Source organism: Podarcis liolepis, assembly GCF_965112155.1.
Source record: "Podarcis liolepis genome assembly, chromosome: Z".
Taxonomy (NCBI): Eukaryota; Metazoa; Chordata; class Lepidosauria; order Squamata; family Lacertidae; genus Podarcis; species Podarcis liolepis.
In genome coordinates, this window is record NC_139570.1 from 44,502,827 (window position 1) to 44,523,886 (window position 21,060).

General features: G+C 44.0%; 1 protein-coding gene and 1 long non-coding RNA gene across 3 annotated transcripts in view; one reads left to right on the forward strand and one right to left on the reverse strand.

The window, feature by feature from the left end:
- ASTN2 (astrotactin 2) overlaps positions 1-21,060 on the reverse strand; it is a 706,126-nt gene that overhangs the window by 575,526 nt on the left and 109,540 nt on the right. The window lies entirely within an intron of this gene.
- Positions 5,524-11,283, forward strand: LOC310698647. Its single transcript, XR_014521656.1, has 3 exons — positions 5,524-5,919; positions 7,553-9,600; positions 10,412-11,283. It is a non-coding gene; the product is annotated as an uncharacterized lncRNA (long non-coding RNA).

Genomic DNA, 21,060 nt, shown 5'->3' on the forward strand with positions numbered 1-21,060 from the left:
AGAACAGTGCTATCTTCCAGCTAATTAGATGTTATTTACATACATAGGTGCTTTTTTTTAAAAAAAAAAATCTGTTCATCTTGTCATGTTTTCAGAATGGAATTATATTATGAATTCAACAAATGCTTTATAATGGAATGCACTGTGGTGACGGCAGTTTTATATCAATCACTTGCAGGTCTCCCATGGCACCAAATATATTCTAGAAAGGTGGCCTAGGAATTATATGAATAAACAAACAAACAAACCAATGCAGCTTACTGTGTAAATATTCTATGAACATCAGTCACTAGAGCCAGGGCATGATTTAGGAGCCACCAATTTGCACACAGCAAAATTCAGGTGAAAAGGGAATTATGAAACTTCCTGTTGCATCTGAGGTAGTAGTGTGAGAAAGACTTGGGCAAAGAGGTTGAAGAATCCACCAAGGAATTGGGATCTTTCCTCCTCTGCTCTATCCGGGTTCATATTCTGAGCCTGGCCTGCAGGACTCCAGGACTTTGGGGTTTTTGCAAACCCCAACAACATTTGAGACTATAAAAGCAGCCCGGGGGGTGGTGAGAGAGGCATTCAAGGATCTTTATATATGCTCATTTGGCTTAGTAGTTTTCTTTTTACTTTTTAAATTTTCAGTTTCTCATTAATGTCATCAAGACTTTGTGATGTCATTTTGTAGATACTTCATGGGTTAGGGGGCCAAGTTCAGAAGGGACATTCACTGAGAAGCTCTGAGTGTCGAAAAGCATTTTTGAGGGCTTGTTGCAAGCCTTTCCAACATTAATCCACAGAGAACTGAAGAAGACACTCCGTCATGTGCAGAAAGCATGCCGCTGCCTATACATGAGGAGCACCCAGATTGGCAGACAAAAAGCAGCTTTGGCAACGAAAACCAGGCTCTTTTCATCATCACAGATGTTCAAAGCTTAGGGGATCCTTTTCCCACCAAGAGGTTTAATAAATAACACATCTGCTTGGCAGCAGGTGATAGCTAGGGAAATGTATTCACACACAATGGGGGGGAATTAAGACCCACCCCCACCCCCCGTTTGCAAAATGTTATGACTTGCTGCAGACAAGCCCCAAATATGAACTTTGTAAAATACTGGCTCTCCAGAGAGAATTGCTACTTTACGTTGGGAAAAGCCAGACGTTCCTTCTCTTCTCTTTTTTCTTTCCTTACAACAGCTGCAATATCATGCATTGTATATGTAACATGCTATTGCTGTTCTGACATTTTAAAATAATATTTATTGCTTTTACCTGCTTGCAAACTATCTTGAGGAGTTTGCTTGGAAAAGGCAGCAGAAAAAATAATAATAATAAAATGTTGTGGAGTACAGTCCTGGGGGAAACAAGACGGGAAGCTAACAATGACATCTTGTTAAGCTTTGCTAAAATACACATGTGATAATTCTAGTAAAAGCCAGAGATAAACATTATTTGCAAACAGGTACTTTATTTTGAAGGGGGAGGGGAGATGACAGGTTAGGAAGACTACTTGCTACTGATCTTTGTAAGCTAGTTCAGGAGCCACTTCGGCTAAAATAATAAGCTACAGTTCTTCAAATAAATAAGTAGAAGAGGTTTGTTCAGTTTGAAATGGAAGAGAGAGGAGAGAGAGAGAGAGAGAGAGAGAGAGAGAGAGAGAGAGAGAGAGAATGCCGTGAGATAAGTAGGAGTAAGTCTTTTCCACAACACTAGAACTTGGCAGAATACAAAAAACACTTCATATAACTTAAGAAGTTGCAATCCTTAAAACAACCCTATGAGAAGTTAAGTCTTTTTGGCAGGAAGCGAAGCTAAATCAGTACTATCATCCCACTATATTGCAAATGAGGGGCAAAACTAAAGGAGTGGCCAGCATAAGGTGACCTATTGGGCTTCATGGCAGAGGAAAGTGTCGAACAAGGGACTGTTCAATTCGTAGCTTGAGTCTATTAGCCACAATGCTAGCTCAAAACATGCTGCCAATGATATAGAGCAGCTATACAGAATCTTCATCACCCAAAGAGACATTCTGTGACCAAGCATAGAGGAGAAAACACAAGAGGTTCTATCTGGGAGCTACATAGACACACCCACATGACCACTGTGCTAAACAGAGTGATCAACACCAAGTCGGACTTTCAATCTGATCCATCAGGGATCTCCACGCCCATTGTTCAGCCCAGACACTGAGGTCCAGTTCCGAGGGTCCTCTGGCAGTTCCCTCATTGCAAGAAAAGTAAAGTTACAGGGAACCTGGCAGAGGGCCATCTTGGTAGTAGTGCCCATCCTGTGGAACACTCTCCCATCAGATGTCAAAGAGGTAACCAATTACATGACTTTCCAAAGACATCTATCTAAAGACATCTATATTGGGGATTTGTAATGCTTGATGTTTAGTTGTAATTTTATATTACGTTGAAAGCAGCTCAGAGTAGCTGGGGCAACCCAGCCAAATGGATGGGGTATAACAATAATTTATTATTACAGGCATCCCCGTCCCCCCACTTACACAGGGGTTATGTTCCAAGTAAGAGGTATACATTTTAATACACTAATTTACTGCCAGGAAAATATGAGACTAGGCTAGTTACACTAGTCCAATGAGTGCATACCCCTGCTTTGAACACCCTCCCAGCCACTCTCTCTTCAATCCATACCCAAAACACTGTATCAAAAAATATTCACAACTAGAATTGAAGCTCTGGGGCCAGCAGGAGGATAGAAGGGTATGTGGGAAAGAGGCTGCTGTTCCGCTACCCCAAATACCAGCTATTAGGCCCCACTGCACGTCCCATCTCTTCGGTGCTTCCTCCACTCTTGCTGATGTCCTCTTCGGGCTCCGGGAGGGTCTCCTGTGGGCAATGAGGACTCTCTGGTTGTCTTCTGCCATTTTCAGGTATGAAATTAATTATTTATTTCCCCATACTGTGTGTATACATGGTCATGTGAGCTGATTGTGCAGAAGTGATGGGGTGCCTGTACGTTGTCGTTTTCAGAGCACAGAGAATAGCATATAGACGGTCTCCGTTTAGGGCTAACTGAACATGTGCCAATGTGGTCCAGTGAGCAGAGTTAGGAGGCACTGAGCAGCAAGCTAAAGGTAGGATCAGACAATGGTTCATCTATTCTAGCATCCCATTTCCCATAGTGACTTGTTGGATGGCTCTAGGAAGACCACAAGTATGGCTTGGAAGCACTAACTACTGGGCCAACTTCAAAATACTTGTGTTAATACACAAAGTCATAAACAACATGAGGCCAAAGTACCTTATGGACTGTCTGATACCTTGTAGTATCACAGAATTGTAGAGTTGGAAGGAATCCGGAGAATCATCTAGTCCAAGTTGTAGGCTTCCCAAGGGCATCTGACTAGCCACTGTGAGAACAGTATGCTGGACTAGGTGGGCCATTGGCCTGATCCAGCAGGCTCTTCTTATGTTATTATGCTCCATCTCAGAGAGAGAGAGAGAGCCAGTGTGGTGTAGTGGTTAAGAGCGGTAGTCTCGTAATCTGGGGAACCGGGTTCGCGTCTCCGCTCCTCCACATGCAGCTGCTGGGTGACCTTGGGCCAGTCACACTTCTCTGAAGTCTCTCAGCCCCACTCACCTCACAGAGTGTTTGTTGTGGGGGAGGAAGGAAAAGGAGAATGTTAGCCGCTTTGAGACTCCTTCGGGTAGTGATAAAGCAGGATATCAAATCCAAACTACTACTACTACTACTATTCTTCTTCTTCTTCTTCTTCTTCTTCTTCTTCTTCTTCTTCTTCTTCTTCTTCTTCTTCTCAGCCCCTGAGATCTCTGATGGGGAAATTCTTGTAACAGTTCCCTACATGCCTAAGGTCTGGCTGAACTTTACTATGGACTAAGCCTTCAGGATAGGGGACGCGGGTGGCGCTGTGGGTAAAACCTCAGTGCCTAGGGCTTGCCGATCGCATGGTCGGCGGTTCGAATCCCCGCGGCGGGGTGAGCTCCCATCGTTCGGTCCCAGCGCCTGCCAACCTAGCAGTTCGAAAGCACCCCCGTGTGCAAGTAGATAAATAGGGACCACTTTCTAGCGGGAAGGTAAACGGCGTTTCCGTGTGCTGCGCTGGTGCTGGCTCGCCAGAGCAGCTTTGTCACGCTGGCCACGTGACCCGGAAGTGTCTCCGGACAGTGCTGGCTCCCGGCCTCTTAAGTGAGATGGGCGCACAACCCTAGAGTCGGACACGACTGGCCCGTACGGGCAGGGGTACCTTTACCTTTACCTTAAGCCTTCAGGATGGCAGCCTCTGCTCTGAGAAATTAATTGCATGTAGAGGTTTGGCAGGAATCGTCCCTGACTTTTAGCTATCTTCTAGCTAGGCAGGCAGGCAGGCAGGCAAGTCTTAGAGACACTCATTCAGGGGCCTGCATCTCTACCTGGTCTGGTGGTGCAGCAGCAGCAGCAGCAGCAGCAGCAGAAGCCTGACCTTAGGGGAGTCTCATTTGGTAAAGTTGCAAAGGCTGTCCCCGCCAAAGGTTGTCCTGGTGACCAGCCTCTCTCTGCCTGGACACCATAGCTAACTTGTAGGGTGCCTGCCTGGCCTTTTAAACAGCCCCTGAATGAGGAGCTCACAATGCCTCCCTTAGCTACTCACTAAGGTCATAGAGCCTGCTCTGCTAACCAGCATCCACCCCTCTGCCTGGATACCAGAGCACAGCTGGGTCAGGGAGGCAGCCAGCCTGAGAAAGGAGCTCCTTCTATAGGAGGGGAAGGCGGCCCAGTGTGTAGTCTCTCTTGCAGACCTTCTGATTTCTTCTTAGGATATGATACATTCTGCATTCTTGTACAATAGACATGGAGAGCAGTGCAGGTAACGTGAAGATGTGTAGCTGTTTGGAAGCTATCTTTTTTTATCTCTAGTTTAGTTTTACTTGTATGAAGGCTAATGCTGTGTAGTGTAATGCTGTAGGTGCCACACTTTGTGTATTTTGCTCGCCAAGGTTATTAGCGTTTTCTATAATGTTATTTTCTAATTTATGTGATTCAACTGCACTACATACTCCAGGGATAGATAAGCTGTGTGCCTCCAGATGTCCCTAGACTCCAGCTCCCATCAGTCCTAGCTACCATAGGATTATGGAAGTTGTAATCCAACTATAGAAAGCCACAGATTAGGCACCCTTGGACAGTCAGAGATGCTGTAGCTGCAAACTTCCTGCTCTGAGTTTGACTAGATTACCTCCAAGGTTGCCTTTGAACACTATTGTGCTCAATATTGTTCAACACAATTTGGACTTGATATGCCGCCTTTCACTCCTCTTAAGGCGTCTCAAAGCAGCTAACAATCTCCTTTCCCCTCCTCCCCCACAACAAACACTCTGTGAGGTGAGTGAGTCTGAGAGACTTCATAGAAGTGTGACTGGCCCAAGGTCACTCAGCAGCTGCATGTGGAGGAGCAGGGAATTGATTCCGGTTCACTAGATTACGAGTCCACCGCTCTTAACCACTACACCATGCTCGCTATTCACAAAGGCAGGAACAATACGGTTTGAGTACTTCCTACAACTTCCTCTCGGCTGGCCATCTCCAGAGTGCAATTCTCTTTCTCCAACATCGTCTACATGGAAGACAGTAACAAACTCCAAAGGAAAATTCAGATGATTATGTTTAAAAATGTGTAGGGAGCATTTGTGTAGATAATGGTCAAACAGGGTGAACTGATCACCCTTTTCTCACCCCTGGGCTACTCTTCCACCTTCCATGATGACATCATCTGATTCTGATTCTAATATTCTCATAGCCCCTTCCTCACATTCTGCAGGGTTACCGTAGAGACAGCAAGAAACAACTTTGCATCATCGCTATTCCGTTGCCCACTTCTTACCGGACATTGTTCAATAAGCAGTGTGAGGCGTGCTCTCAGATTAGATAATTGTGGTTTTTGTGTCAGCATTCCTATCAACATGGCAGGTAGGAAACTGTGCCATCTAGATGTTCACCTGTTCTGCTTCATTGTCCCATGAAGCAGACAGAGAAGCCAGCTGAGAAGTTAAGGATTTATAGCTGGGGAATGGATGAAATCTTTGGACAACTTAGAGATGGTAGCATACATGCAAGTGTGTGTTGTGATAGACAGCAAGAGAAAATGGAGAAAGGCAGATTCCTTTAAAAAGCCACCCCAGTTAGACAAGGTCCCAGTACCCCCCATGGGGCTTAGATAAGCCATGATTAAGGCCCATTCAATGGCCTTCAGTGGGACTTAGTCTTGAATATATATTTCACTAGATGTGCCGGTGAAGTCTGAGGCTTCTTCAAAATCACATATTTATTTTTGGTACTACTGTCCATCTACACTGCATTTTGTAGAACAACATACATTGCACTTGTCCAAAGCAGCTTACGAACCAAGAGTTTCCAGGGAGCAACAACACAAAACATCAGTTTGGGAGGAAAAGCAGTAGATAAATAAGTTAATATCCATAAATGATCCACATTGATCCAGAACCAAAAGCAGTTTGATTAGATTCTGCTCTCGTGTGAGAGCCTGAAATAGCAATTGTTCCTTAGATGAACGATGATCTTTGTTGCTGTTGTAACCCCTATCTCACCGAATTATAGAAACAGGTGAGCTTAACAGGTGTAAGGTTTAGCCGGTGCCTAAATCTTTGACCGGGGTGGGCCTCTACCATCACGGAAACTTAGGCCCCTTTCCACTGGAATAGAGGAACCCCGCTGTCCAGATTGGGAGCCCTGTCCCTATGCCATCAGCTGCAAACAAGGAAATGTTTCTGGTCCTCCAGCATGTAGAAGCCCAAACCCCCCTGGGACCTACTCATACAGGAGTGGTTGCAAACAGAAATGAACAAAATTCAAGCCTCTTTGCAGAGGATATAATTTTATGCACCTCTGACCCTATCACAGCAGGAAAAATACTATGTACAGAGTTGGAACAGTTCTCCAGGGTCTCAGGATTGCAGGATACTTTTAAGAAAGTGAAGGTCATGCTTTTTCATACACCACCCTATTCATAAACAACAGACTTTAACAGCAATGTTGAAGATTCCAATAGCTAGGAAAAGTTTTAGATATCTGGGGGTGCAAATTTACCCAAAATTTGAACAAACAAGTTGTATCAGTTTAAAAGCTCTAAATATGGATATAATACATTGGAATAAATGAAGACTCTCCATTATGGACAAATTAGCTGCATTGAACAGGGCCGTCTTTACCCGAGGGTGCAAGGCGTGTGGTGGACCCAGGTAACAAATTATGGGGGGCGCCAAATGTATACCTACTGTATACTGGTCCCTCTTGATCGACGGCAGTGAAAAGCAATGGAGGAAAAGTCCCCGCCCGCCTCCTCCATCGCTCTGTTACCCCGTAGCATCAAATATTGAGCCGAGTCAGGAAACAAAAACAGTTATTTCTGCTACATCATTGTTACGGGTGAGCGATTCTCCTTTGAGTCCCCCCCCCCCCAATCTGGGGGCTGCTAAACTAAATTTGTGGGCGCTGGGCGGATCTTTGCACCCCGGTGGCGCATATGCTAAAGACAGCCTTAGCATTGAAAATAATGATTGTAGCTCCATTTCTTTTTTTCTAGACTTGAGTGAAGGCCTGAGATGGAGAAGGACCTTGGAACCTATCCCTGAGGGTTTCCAAAAAAGCCCGCCCACCCGTGGGAAGAAAGATAGGAGAGACCTGGTCATGAATGGCATAGGCATACCTAACCCCCAAAAAGAGACCCCCCCAAGAAAAAAATACCAAAGCCCCAGAAGTGCAGAAAGGGGGCATCCCAGAGAACAAAATAACCCTTGAGGAAAGGCCTAAAAAAACACTCCAAAAGCTTCTTTCAGCTGGTGCCCCCTCCCCAGCCCCCCTCCCTGCCGAAGCCAGCAGCCCAATTTGGGCCGGGCCTGGCACCCCTCTCCCTGCTCATCCATGTGGATTACCCTGAGCCATTAGCAGGACCTTCTGGCTCGCATCTGCATGGGTGGGCACCCCCCCCTCACCTTTCCCTCCCCACCTGCTGGAGACCCCTGCCCAGCATTGCTGGCAAGGGTCCTACCCTACCTGACCCACCATCTTTGCCCCCCCCCAACGTTCCATATTGCCAGACACCCAGCCCTCTGAAATAACACCTCCAGCCCCACCTCATCCAACCCTAGCCCATCAGGGGATTAAATACATACGAAGCCTCCAGAGAATTTGAAACATCCAAGTCAGGGGATGAGAGGTTCCCTCCATTGACCAAGGTGAGTCTGGGCCCACTCAGTAAACCTCTCAGCTTTGACACAGAGGGAAGGGTCTTGCCCAACTAATGAGTGTTACCAGTACAGCAAAGTTGGATGTTATAGGAGATTTTGTCCACAAGCCAACAATGCTAACCCAAAGAATTCAAAGAGGTGGCAAAATATAATTCCCAAATGCCAGTAAGAGCATGCTCTGAGGGGCGAGGCACCTCATCAACAGACTAATAGTTCTTACCAACCAAGAGGGGAGGTGGGTGCCTTTGCCGCCTTTGCCCCACCTCCAAAACCTTCTGGAAGTGAGAAAGGAGAATGCCGCCAACTAAATAGGAATCGCATCCACTCAGAACTCCTGTGTCCCGTCTTAACCCTCTCTGTCACTGACCCCATGGACAAAATGCACATAGACGGCCACCAGTACCATTGCCAACTAGACACAGGAGCCATGTTTTCTACCTGGAGTGAAAGCCACCTAAACCCAAGGAAAACTTGCTAGAGGTCAAGCTGGAGCACCTAGAGAGACCTTGGTAACTGGAGGCAGCAGTGCCCCCTTGGTTCTGGGGTACCACCCAGTGGTATAGCTAGAGGAGTGTGGGAGGGATGGGTGAGGGGAGGGGAGAAGGGGAGCCATGGTTTCTTGTTGGGGACGAGCTTTAGTTTGGTGGCTAAAACACACTTTCTGCATTCAGGAGGGTCCTAAGTAGTGTAGGCATTGCTGAGCCTGGCAGGCCCCGCAGATTTCCACATTGTTTGTTAATCAGGTTAAAACGTTAGCAGAGTCATTGTAAATTCAGCAGTGTAAAGTATTATAGATATAGCGGGAAGGGAGAAATATGAATATAAGGGGAAATTAGAATAGGCAGTCTTAATGGATGAAGAAATAGAACCATGGAAGGGGGAAGGGAAGTCAAGGATTAAATGTACGGTTATATTGAGTGAAATGTAATACACTTTAATGAAAAATGATAAATACAGTTATAAAAAGGGGGGAATTGAAAGACACATACCCACCCCACACAAAAAAATATATCCTGCAGCAATTGATGCCATTTTGGCGAAAATTGATCCGGGAGCTGAGGAACCTTCCCTTTCAGGGTTTTTGGTTGTGAAGGACTATAGTTGCTTGCCTTCCTTTCCACAGGGATTTTGCAGAAGACCATCCTGGTGGGCTGCATCTAACCTACTTAGGAATATATTATGAGCAGACGTTTGAGTTTTCTGCCCCATTTTGAGGAAAAGACCTAAAAGATACCTTGTCATTGTGTCCTTGCAAGTATTCCCAAGGTGGAGTGGTGGCTCTGCGGATTTTTACAGGGACTGGGATCTTGCAAGAGAGGTTTTGGAAGCCAGCTGATGGAATTCTGGCTGGGAAATGACCACCTACACCTGCTGACCTCCTTGGGTAAATGGCACTCCTTCACTCAGGTCCTTCTGCTCTGACCTCCACTTTCTATTTCACCGCCATCTCCGGGGTCCTCTCCTTGTGAAGGTGGGAGAGCCAGTGTGCTGTGTTGGACTGGACCCAGAGAAACCCGGGTTCAAATCTCATGGTGATAGAGTGATGCAAGAGTCACCAGATGCACACGTGAGAAGCTTCCTGCTGGACTGTGACTGTGTCTAGGTCTCCTTCCATAGCCATCCTCTGCCCACCTCTAGGGAGGTGTGGAATCACAGGGCTGGGAAGAAGTAGCAGGCAGCGTGACTCCCCCCCAGACTTGGAGAAATGCTTGGGCCAGCTGAAGTAGGCAAGGAGGGTGAGGCCCTTCTGGGGTGGGGAGGATGGTTTTATGTGTGACACCCTTTAAAGACCATTCTAACCTTATGTGTCACACTTGGGGGTGGGGTGTGTGGCAGCTGCTGCTTTGGGATCTGCACCCCAAGGTGTTGCTACAAGCCATTTTTTTTACTGCAAAGGATAACAGACCTTGGGTGATTCTATTGCGCTCCCTGGTGATGTCATTGGGAGTGCAACAGGGTCCAGCTTCTCCCTCCCTCCCTTACAGTTCACAGTGACTAAAGTGGCCTCTCTGGCCATTATATAGGCGACGCTGTAGCAAAGGGAAAATGAGGTCCATGATTTCCTTTGCCTTGATGGTGTATAGCCAGAATCTCTGGCTTTTCCCTCTGTTGCCTTACAAATTGGCAACAGAGGGATTATCACATATGTGCAAACTTGGTCTGACTTTGACTGGAGTTTGTTCTCTTCCTTACAGGCGATTCGCTTTCATGCCATGCCTTTCTCAACCAAGGACAAACAGCAGGAGCCCAAGAACTGGAAACATGCAGAGGTGCATAAAAGAGTTGGTGGTACAATGACTGCCACCTCTACAACATGGACCTTTTCAACTGGAAGAATCAAATGCCCTGTTTTTTCAGCTGACCCAGATTAAATGACCAGTCTAATGGAATCAATCATGTCCACCCAAAGCCCACTTGGGTAGACCGTAAGCAGTTGGTGGACCCTCTTTTGACTCGTGAAGAGCTGAGGCTACAGCTAAGGGAGCCCCAACCCCCAAATCAAGGGGACCCTCAGGCATACACAGAAACTGTTGTCCCCTCTCAGGACCTGGCTTGGAAAATAGATGATGGGTGTTGGGAGTAAGACTGCCTTACAGAAGCCAAATACAGTCACAAACAATTTTACTTTTTTGAGAATACAGTCGTACCTTGGTTGATGAACGGAATCTGTTCAGGAAGTCCGTTCGACTTCCAAAAGGTTCGCAAACCAAGGTACGGCTTCCGATTGGCTGACTGGCCCCGGAAACAATGCCGACAGCCAAAACGGATGTTTGGGTTCCAAAGAGCGTTTGCAAACCAGAACACTCACTTCCCTTCTGGGTTTGTGGTGTTCGGAAGCCAAAACATCTGAGTCGCAAGGCAAGGAACGACTGTGTGTTATATACCTCTTGTATGTTATATACCACCTTGCAATTTTTATGGAAGTGTGTGTTTTAAATACTTCAATAAGTAAATAAATGCCCTCCCATGTTCTCACACCTCAGCAACTGGAATTCAGAGGCACTGTACACTACATGTGACGGTGGAGGTTCACATGTAGCAGACCTATCCTTCCATGATTGACAAGCCACAATATACACATCAGAAGCCCCACATTAACTGGATGATCCTGGACAAGGTATAAGTCAGGACTCTGCTCCCCATTTGTAAAATGAGCAGCAGTACAGAATGACTTCTTATAATGACTCTGGGAAGGAGGAGGAGGAGGAGGAGGAGGAGAAAAGTGTGTGTTGGTTTGCATGCAGAAGGTTCTAGCTCCAACCCCCAGCATCTTCACATAAGGCTGGGAAAGATTTCTTGTCTGAAACTCTTGAAAGCCACTGCCAGCCAGTGCAGACAATACTGAGCTAGATAGACCAATGGTCTGACTCAGTGTAACACAGTTTCCTGTGCTCCTAATTCTTCTTGTATTCAAGGCATGCACAGGAAAATGCTGGAGGAAATCTTTGCCAATAGCTTTGTGGAAAGTACATCCAAGAGTCTTTGGCAGTTGTGCTTTATGGAAATTTACAAAACAAAAGCGTGAAAAAGCCTGTTTAGAAGCTCAAAAACCACATAGATGAGCAGAGGACTATTCAGAGCTTAGGACATTTGGGGAAGGGGAAGGTTGTGACATCCAAAAACAAAAGAAGTAGGTTATATCCAACTAAGTTCTACTCAAACTAGACCTACTAAAATAAATAAACCTAAATCATTCCTATTAACCTCAGAGGAACTACTTTGAGGAGGACAAGCACTAGATATAACCCAGTGTCATAATAGTTGGTTAGTAAGCTGCTCATATTGGCAGCCAAGCCACCTAGGACTCACTTAGGAGGAAGAGTGAGATGTAAATTAAATATTTGGAAATGCACCCATCCATTCGGAGCTTATTTTGTAGGGAGTAAGAGATGCTGATGATATTGCTATGTTTAGGGGAGTTATTTCCCATTTTAAAAATATACTCATCAACACCGAGAGCTCAGCTCATCCTACCATAGGAGGCAAGAGGCATTTAAGAGTCATCTGCTCCCCTCCAACCAGATCACAAATGCAGGATCCCACTGGAACTAGATGCAGCTTCCCAGCCCTGCAATTGAGTCTCAAAGAACACACCTCTTCTTTCATTCCATTATGCATCAGGCCTCCAATGAAGAGAATCGTCCTAAACAAGGAAAACCATTTCTCTGCAGCTTCACATCCAGGTACTTCAGACTTGATCTTCTAAAGGGCCAAGTGCATATGGAAAGGGAAAGGCATGCTAAGTGTTCTTGCCCTTCATCCATACCTACCGGGGTCAGGGAAGAGAAGATTAATCCCTTCAACCTTCTCATTAAGGAAAGTGAGGGAAACCACTTTGGCAAATAATAATTGATTTCTAAATTTATCCTATGATTAACTGAGATTCGCTTCCACAAATCTGCATGCAGGCTGGAAGGTAATGATTTAAAGCCCAGCCTCCTACGGGAATGTGGAAACATGCCTTCACAGGTTTCAGAGGCAGGATTCAGCCCTCTTCAATTTAAGCCTCTGTGTGAGATCTACAGCCTTCCTGCCAAAAAGCCAAATGAAACAGGCACACAATGAACGCACTCTGTTTTTAATATTCACACTAAAGTAGCAACAGTTAGAAGTCAATGGGATGCATTGAATGTGGACTTAAAATTAAGAACTGGGGAAGCTGTGACTCTCATGTGGCTGGGTCCCAAATTCCCATCTGCCCCAGTCAGTGGGGTCAATGGCAGAGTTGACACGGTTGCAGTCCAGCAACTATAGAGAACCACCAATTCTCTATACCTGACTTAGCTGAAACTCTTTAAGCATTCTATAAAGTGGGCTTAGACCCATTAAAGCGTGATTAGTGACAATGAATTTATAAGGTCTTTTAAAGGCAGCACATGGTTCTTTAATACAAAACAAACAACATATTTTATCTGTATTCAAGTTTGAATCATAGTAATGAAGAATAACTTTGATTTTTATGAGTCTGGCAGCTGTGAAAATGGAACTGAACATGAGGTTTGAGCTCCTGTGATGGATTCCAGAATCTGAGGTTAGTTTAGGTATAGTCTTTCAAGATAAGACCTTGGGCGAAGTGAGTGAAATATCCAGCTGAGGGAAAAGGGAGGCCCGCTTATTTGCCTGTATGACAAAATGGCAGCTTCTTGGTTATTCAGACTGGCTACTTTACCAAGTCAGCAAATGGTTTGACCACCTTAGCAGGTTCCCTCTACTGCAAACCTCCATGTCACAGATGCAGGTTTGGTTGGGACCCATTGGCAGGGGTGGATTTTGGTAATATGGTGCCCTGAGCCAGAACAAAATTGGGTGCCACCGCAAAAGCACTTCTTATTTTCACAATTCTTCCTTTTGGTACAGCTGCTTTTTAATGGATTGTCTCAGTAGGCACTTGTATAAATATAGGTTTTCTTGTTGTTTCGCACCCTATTGGCTCAGCACCCCATGCAGGGAAACCACCTGCAATGACCTAAATTTGGTGATGCCATTGGTATCATCTGAACCAAACAGAATTCAACTACGTTCTATTCAGACTAGACCCACTTAAATAAAAGGACCTGTTAGTCATGGTTTTCAAACTTTTCCCCCTGGGTCACACTTTCAGAATAAAAATTTGCTCGTGCCACACACAAAAAAATTATTGATCAGAAATACATAAAAAAGCAAAAAACAAACAAACTCGTTGTTGTTGTTTGATCATTTAGTCGTGTCCGACTCTTTGTGACCCCATGAACCAGAGAACACCAGGCACTCCTGTCTTCCACTGCCTCCCACGGTTTGGTCAAAGTCATGTTAGTAAACAAACTCCTAGCAGTGCTTGATTTATAACATAGAACACAACTACTTTATAATATGTTCATGGCACATCCAGAAAGTATAAAACAATGAAGATACATAAGAACATGAATTATTCCCAAAATATAATTATAAACAAGTCTCCTGCGTATAAACCTTCAGTATGTAAACAAGCTCAATGAGAAGTGTGAGCTTAGACAGGAGTTAGAATGAGCTGGCTTGCTGCAGATTCAGTATCATACCCAAATGCCACTTACGAACCTTTCTTAAACGTTTCTGGGACAAGGAAAACTGTGATTTAGAGAGATCCCTCTAACTGCTGGTGAAAATTTACAATCTGAAAATGTGTAGGTACCACTTTCTGCCATTAAGAACAACAAAAAGAAAAACTGGTAGTTACAGTGTCTAAGGCAGAGCGAAAAGCCTGATTTATGGTTGATAATAAAGATTAAACAGACAAGGGAATTCTCTGTAAAAAAAAAAAAATCTCTTTACCCTTTCTTCTGTTTTTGCAGCTAAGGATGCTGAAAGTTAATCAGCCATTACTCCTGTGGGGGGGAAATCCAGGTGAGATAAGATTCATTGAGATAGTGATTTTAAGGTGGAACCTTAAATTCAAAATATTAAGGTAGACTAAACAGTGTTTCCGTGCACTGCTCTGGTTCGCCAAAAGCGGCTTAGTCATGCTGGCCACATGACCCGGAAGCTGTACGCCGGCTCCCTCAGCCAATAAAGCAAGATGAGCGCCGCAACCCCAGAGTCAGTCGCAACTGGACCTAATGGTCAGGGGTTCCTTTACTTTTACCTTTAAGTTGCTAATAATATCAAAAACAACAAAAGCATCCAGTATGATGATGATACCTTTTGATCTCCCATTGGGTGTTAGTATTGTTCAACAGTTGATGGCTGAACAATTAAAAATGATATGATCAGTGTTTTATGAAAGGAAGAAAGAAAATGAATCAGAGATATATGAAATGTTAAATGGAAATGGAGAATACCTAGAGGTTTAGACCAGGGGTCAGCAAAAATTTTCTGCAGGGGGCCAGTCCACCACCCCTCAGACCTTATCTTAAATAAATAAATAAAAATCTTAAATAAAAATCTCATTATGTATGTCAGAGAACCACTGTGTAGCCTGCAGACCCTCCAAGTGCCCCCATTTCCCAGGGACACCCCTGATTTAGAGAAGCCATCCTGGTTTCTGATTTGATCCCAAAATGCCCCACTTTGCCTTAGGATGTCCCTATTTTCATTGGAGAAATGTTGGGGAGTATGGAGTTATCTTACCCCCCCCCCCGAGCCATCTGAAGGCAGTATTAAAAATAATAATATTTTTTTTATGTGTTTTCTAAAATACATCTTTATTGGTTTAAAATACAATCTTACAACAAAGGTACCGGTAAGTACAGTGGTACCTTGGGTTACAGACGCTTCAGGTTACATACGTTTCAGGTTACAAACTCCACTAACCCAGAAATAGTACCTCGGGTTAAGTACTTTGCTTCAGAATGAGAACAGAAATCGTGCTCCAGCAGCGCAGCAGCAGCAGGAGGCCCCACTAGCTAAAGTGGTGCTTCAGGTTAAGAACAGTTTCAGGTTAAGAACAGACCTCCAGAATGAATTAAGTACTTAACCCGAGGTACCACTGTACAACAAAGTAGTTTTATTATGTTTTTATATATGTTGGAAGCTGCCCAGAGTGGCTGGGGCAACCCAGTAAGAAGGGTGGGGTATAATTAGTAAAATTATCATTATGGAATGTGTCGTCCCTATTTTCATCAGAGAAATACTGGAAGGTATGTTTTGGATTTTCCCCTCCCCCACTAAGTTTCTTTTTAGTGGCTCTCACTGCTCTTCTTCCTCTCCAAGAGAGAGAGAGAGAGAGAGAGAGAGAGAGAGAGAGAGAGAGAGAGAAAGAGAGAGAGAGAGAGAGAGAGAGAGAGAGAGAGAGAGTATATATATATATATATATATATATATATATATATATATATATATATATATGCAGGTTTTGGTGTCCTCGGGTGTCTTCCCGTGTAAAAGTTGGGGTGTCTAGGCGACGTTTCGACGAGGTCTCACTCGTCATCTTCAGGCTGGTGCTTTCGGCTTCTTGTTACTGGAACAGAGCGGGATCTCAGTGTTTGAGTTCCTATAAATACTGTAGAGGGGTGTGGTGTATTGCCTCAAAAGTTCTGGGCAGAGGGGAAGTTCCCAGGCTAGTGTTCTTTTCTTCTTTTGTTCACCTAATGACCCACCTAAGTGGTACTCAGAATATCACTCAAGAAATCACTCAAGATATCCCTCAAGTAATTAAGGAACAAAAGAAGAAAAGAACACTAGCCTGGGAACTTCCCCTCTGCCCAGAACTTTTGAGGCAATACACCACACCCCTCTACAGTATTTATAGGAACTCAAACACTGAGATCCCGCTCTGTTCCAGTAACAAGAAGCCGAAAGCACCAGCCTGAAGATGACGAGTGAGACCTCGTCGAAACGTCGCCTAGACACCCCAACTTTTACACGGGAAGACACCCGAGGACACCAAAACCTGCATTCCTGTACCCGTGAAAATCTACGAAAACAAATATATATATATATATATATAATCTCCTAGTCACTGCCTCAAAACCCCTCATTTTGCAGCTTGGCAATATGAAACTATACCTCACAGAAGAATCTATGACTCTCCCATGATAGCTTGCAACTTCAGGCCTAAAGGAGATGCTGGGATTAGAAGCCAAGCTGCAAACTCTTTCTGAAGATTTAGTCTATTTATTACTCCTGTTACTGGGGAAACCTCTTTTATTTTGTTGATATCCAAAGTGTTCTCTGGACACACACCTCCGGAGGGGTTCTGAGAGACTGTGGCTACAAGAGCAGTAGCTCTGTGATGTTTTCAGCCTCTATTCAATTAACTCCCTCAATCTGGCACTTCTCCACCAGCAGAATCTGCTCGGAGGCACAGGATGCAATTTCAGAGCCAGACGGCAAAAAAAATAAAAAATAGAAGCAGGAGGGTGTTGTTGAGGGGAGAGAGAAAAGTGAGAGACTTGGAATGCTGACCACTTTGAATAGGGCGCTGAAGCAAACAGCCACATTTGGAAATCTTCCCATACTGAGGGTCAGGGTTTGGGGGTAAAGTTTGACACCTGCCATCGTTAGTTAATTTTATTTTCTAAGAAAATCAGTTTTCAGTGTGCTCTGAAGGAAAAGGGGGAGTGATGAGTTGGGCTTAAAAAGGGAAGCGAAGGAATTTGTCTAGGATCAAATTCTACAGCACAGCCAATAAACAAGCTTATTTTGTTTCCTTGATCAAAATGTTATTGAGTGCCTGAGATCATTAGACCATAGGATCAGCCTTCTAATTTAACCTGAAAGGTCACTTAGATCACCCTACAGAATATTATAGAGCAATATTCCACTATTGCCCTTATAACATTGGAATGTCCTTCCTTCTGCCCTTCTTTGTGTGCCTCCTTCATGAGAGGTCTGGTGGGTGGCAACATGAAAATGGGGCCTTTTCTGTGGTGGCTCCCTGCTTCTGGAATGCTCTCCCCTGGGAGGTTCGCCTGGTGCCTTCATTATATGCCTTTAGGCATCAGGCAAAATCGCTACTCTTTAACCAGAGCTTTGGTTGTTTGTCATCCAATGCCCTTTACTTGGGGGGGGAGGGGTTATTCGGATGTTTCTGTCTTTATTTTAATTATGTATTCAGTGTTTTTATATTGTGATTTTATCTTGTGAACTACCCTGAGACCTGCGGGTATAGGGTGTTATATAAATTTAAATATACTACTACATCTAATAATAATAATAATAAAAAATAATAAGCCACCATTTGTTTCAGAAGTCTTGTAAAGGCGTTGGATGGGGTTCGAATCCTGTCAACAGAAGCCCCGTACAAAGACTTCTGTTTGTGCAACAGGGGTTTCCCCTCTCTCCTTCCCCTGCATGCATCCTGAAACTGGCTTGGCCAGGCATATGGATTTGGAGAACACACAGGCAAGTTTCTTCTCGAAGCTCAGAGCACAGTCCATCACATTCCTTGGACAAGCCTCTCTATCGGCATCTTCCTTCTTTACCTTTTGAGCAGTGGTACCCCCCACAATATTTAGGGGTACTCTTTGATGCTCTATTTCCTCTGTCACATACAATCCTCAGGTGCACATTCCAGGGAGCCAAGGTTCACCGCCACTCTTTGCCACAAATAACAGCATGCAGCCCTCTTCAGGGATTATGGTTGCATGTAAAAGCAACACAGAAGCCACAAGAACATTTTGCAATCCCAGTCCCCTTCCAACAATTTGGAGGGTGAACATCTTAAGTGGGCAGTCTCCTGTACATGTGGATGCTCCCTAGGAAATTTAGAATCCTAATCCTTCAGGCTTCTAAACAGGATGGGATGCCTCTACGAAAATAGAAGGTTCCCCACATCAGTTCAGGGCCATATCCAACAGAGTGTTCAATTTGGTTGTGTAGCTTTTTATGTGTCTTATTGTTTATGACCACTTTTGTTATGTTTGTAATTATGTCAGTCTTTCGTGTTGTAAGCTGCCTTGAGGATGGTTTTAACTATGGAAAGGAGGCACCCAAATAGAATGATGATGATGTAGCACAAAGGAAAACAAGCACGTTACCAAATATTGTTGTGCAACACACTGCACAAGAATCAACAAATCCCGTACAACAAACTTTCACTAGCACAACTGCTGCATTGGATTCCTTTTTTGTGCGACCTTTAAACTCTGCCCGAAGGCTCTTGCACTAGGGGGCACAGAACACTGAATATGCCCCATTGTTTTTAGACGCAAGTAGAATGCTAGAAGATGGCTCATATTACAGTGTTGAAAAGACATTGCATTGAATGGGAGCTATATACAAAGTATATTCCATGAGTTTGCTAGACAAGCCCACCTCACATGCAGAGAACAGTGCCTTTGGGCAAATTGCAGGCGATCCTTTGAAGGACTCTTATCATTTTAACCAGCAGGAACTGCTTCTTTGAAAGCAGAGTTTTATCCTCTTCAATGCATTCCATTAGATTATTATTTAATTAGGAACTGGCCTGTTTGCATCTTTCTTTCTTTCTTTTTTGTGCAAATAGAAGTTTGGTTTAATTAAGTCTATTTGGAGTACTCATTTCAGGAGGAAAAGAAAGGAAAGGCAGCAATGGAGTGGGTGGAGGGGCGGGAGACAAAAATGACTACCTCAAAGGCTATGCAGAATCGCTTCTCCAACCATCATCACCAGCAGCCTGGGAGGAAGGACATTTTTCCCTTTATGGTGGCTAGCTTCATGCGGCTATGAATTATTGAACGGGGAACTGTCTCTTTCATTTAGCAGTAGGATGATGGAATGGAAACGCAGCCCTCGGAAGGTTACTGTCCCTTGAGCAGCAGGGACTGTGTGAGCGCAGAATGGCATCTGGCATGCCCTTCCCAAGCCAATTCCCCACAGAAAAGGCAATGGAGGGAGGGAACGAGACAAGCTACTTACCAACAACTGCTTAGCTCTTGTTAACTGTCAATCAGCACAGGACATCTGAGACCAGGGCAAGAACGGACCAACAAAATCTGATCGTGATGCAATGCAAAGTTTTCTGGAGTTCATCTCTATAGTTTGTTTACTGGGCAGTGGGTGGGGAGACACCTGGTGGGGATTTCTGACCCTTTATTTGCTAGGCCCTCATAAAAGTGTTCCTGCTAATCTGTGCAACAGCCTGAAATTAATTCACAATACCCTCCACCCTCAGGTGTGCAGGGAACAGTGGCTGAGGAGAGGGTTCTCCCTGTGGCAGTTCCTCCCCACAGGTATATTATTATTAATATTTGTTGATTTACAAAGTGTATAACTCTAAATCAAAGTGGTTTTCAAGTATAAAATTACCAAAAAAACCCACACATACAGTAATTAAAATGCACAACAAACAGATCCTCCAAGTGTTCCTATTTTCCAGGGATAGTCCTGGTTTTACAGAAGCCATCTCAGTTTCTGATTTCATCCTGGAATGTCCTGCTTTTCCTTAGAACGTCCCAATTTTCAGCAGAGAAATGTTGGAAGGTATGGTAGGACATCAGAGGGTATACAGTTATGTGACCCCCGAGCCAAGGAGATAAGTAACTATGCAACCTTTAGAATACATCTGAAGGCAGCCCTGTATAGGGAAGTTTTTTAATGTTTAATGGGTGGCAAATAGATAATAAAGTGAAGATTATGATTAAATAGGGTGTCCCCATTTTCACTGGATAAATGTTGGAGGGTATGAACAAAACTATTTTCATCAAGCCATTAAAATAAACATCCACAATTAAAACATGTACAATAAAAACAAGCATATTAAAACAGAATAACAATTAAAAGAGTTAAAATGGTAATTAGAAGAATTAAAAGAGGAGACTCCAGGCAGGAGAGGTTATGTTTTTATTGCTTCTAATGTATGCTGAAAAAGTACCTCTTTCCACCCTGGTCTTTGACAATTAAGGTATTTTTGTAGAACTCTCCTCTTTTGATCTATATAATCTAAACTGTAATGATTTTGCTGGAAGTGTTTTACTTCTTTTTTTAAAAAACAACAACTGTATATAAACTGTTCTACTTCTTTCACTTGTATGATTATACTGTTGTAATCTGCCCCAGAAATTTATAATGAAGGCTGCATAATACATCTTATAAATTCATAAATAAAATGCAAAGGATCAAAAACAGCTTAGTGTCTTTAACCTTTAAGAATGTGTGATTCTGTGTATATATATATTTTACATATCTGACTTGATAAAGAGACTATCTAGAAACATAGTGAGAACCAATTTGCTTATGCAGCTGTCTTCTGTCATTGGGATGGGCAGTACAGTGGTACCTCTGGTTACGTACTTAATTCGTTCCGGAGGTCCGTTCTTAATCTGAAACTGTTCTAAACCTGAAGCACCACTTTATCTAATGGGGCCTCCCGCTGCCACTGCGCCACCGCCTCATGATTTCTGTTCTCATCCTGATGCAAAGTTCTTAACCCGAGGTACTATTTCTGGGGTAGTGGAGTCTGTAACCTGAA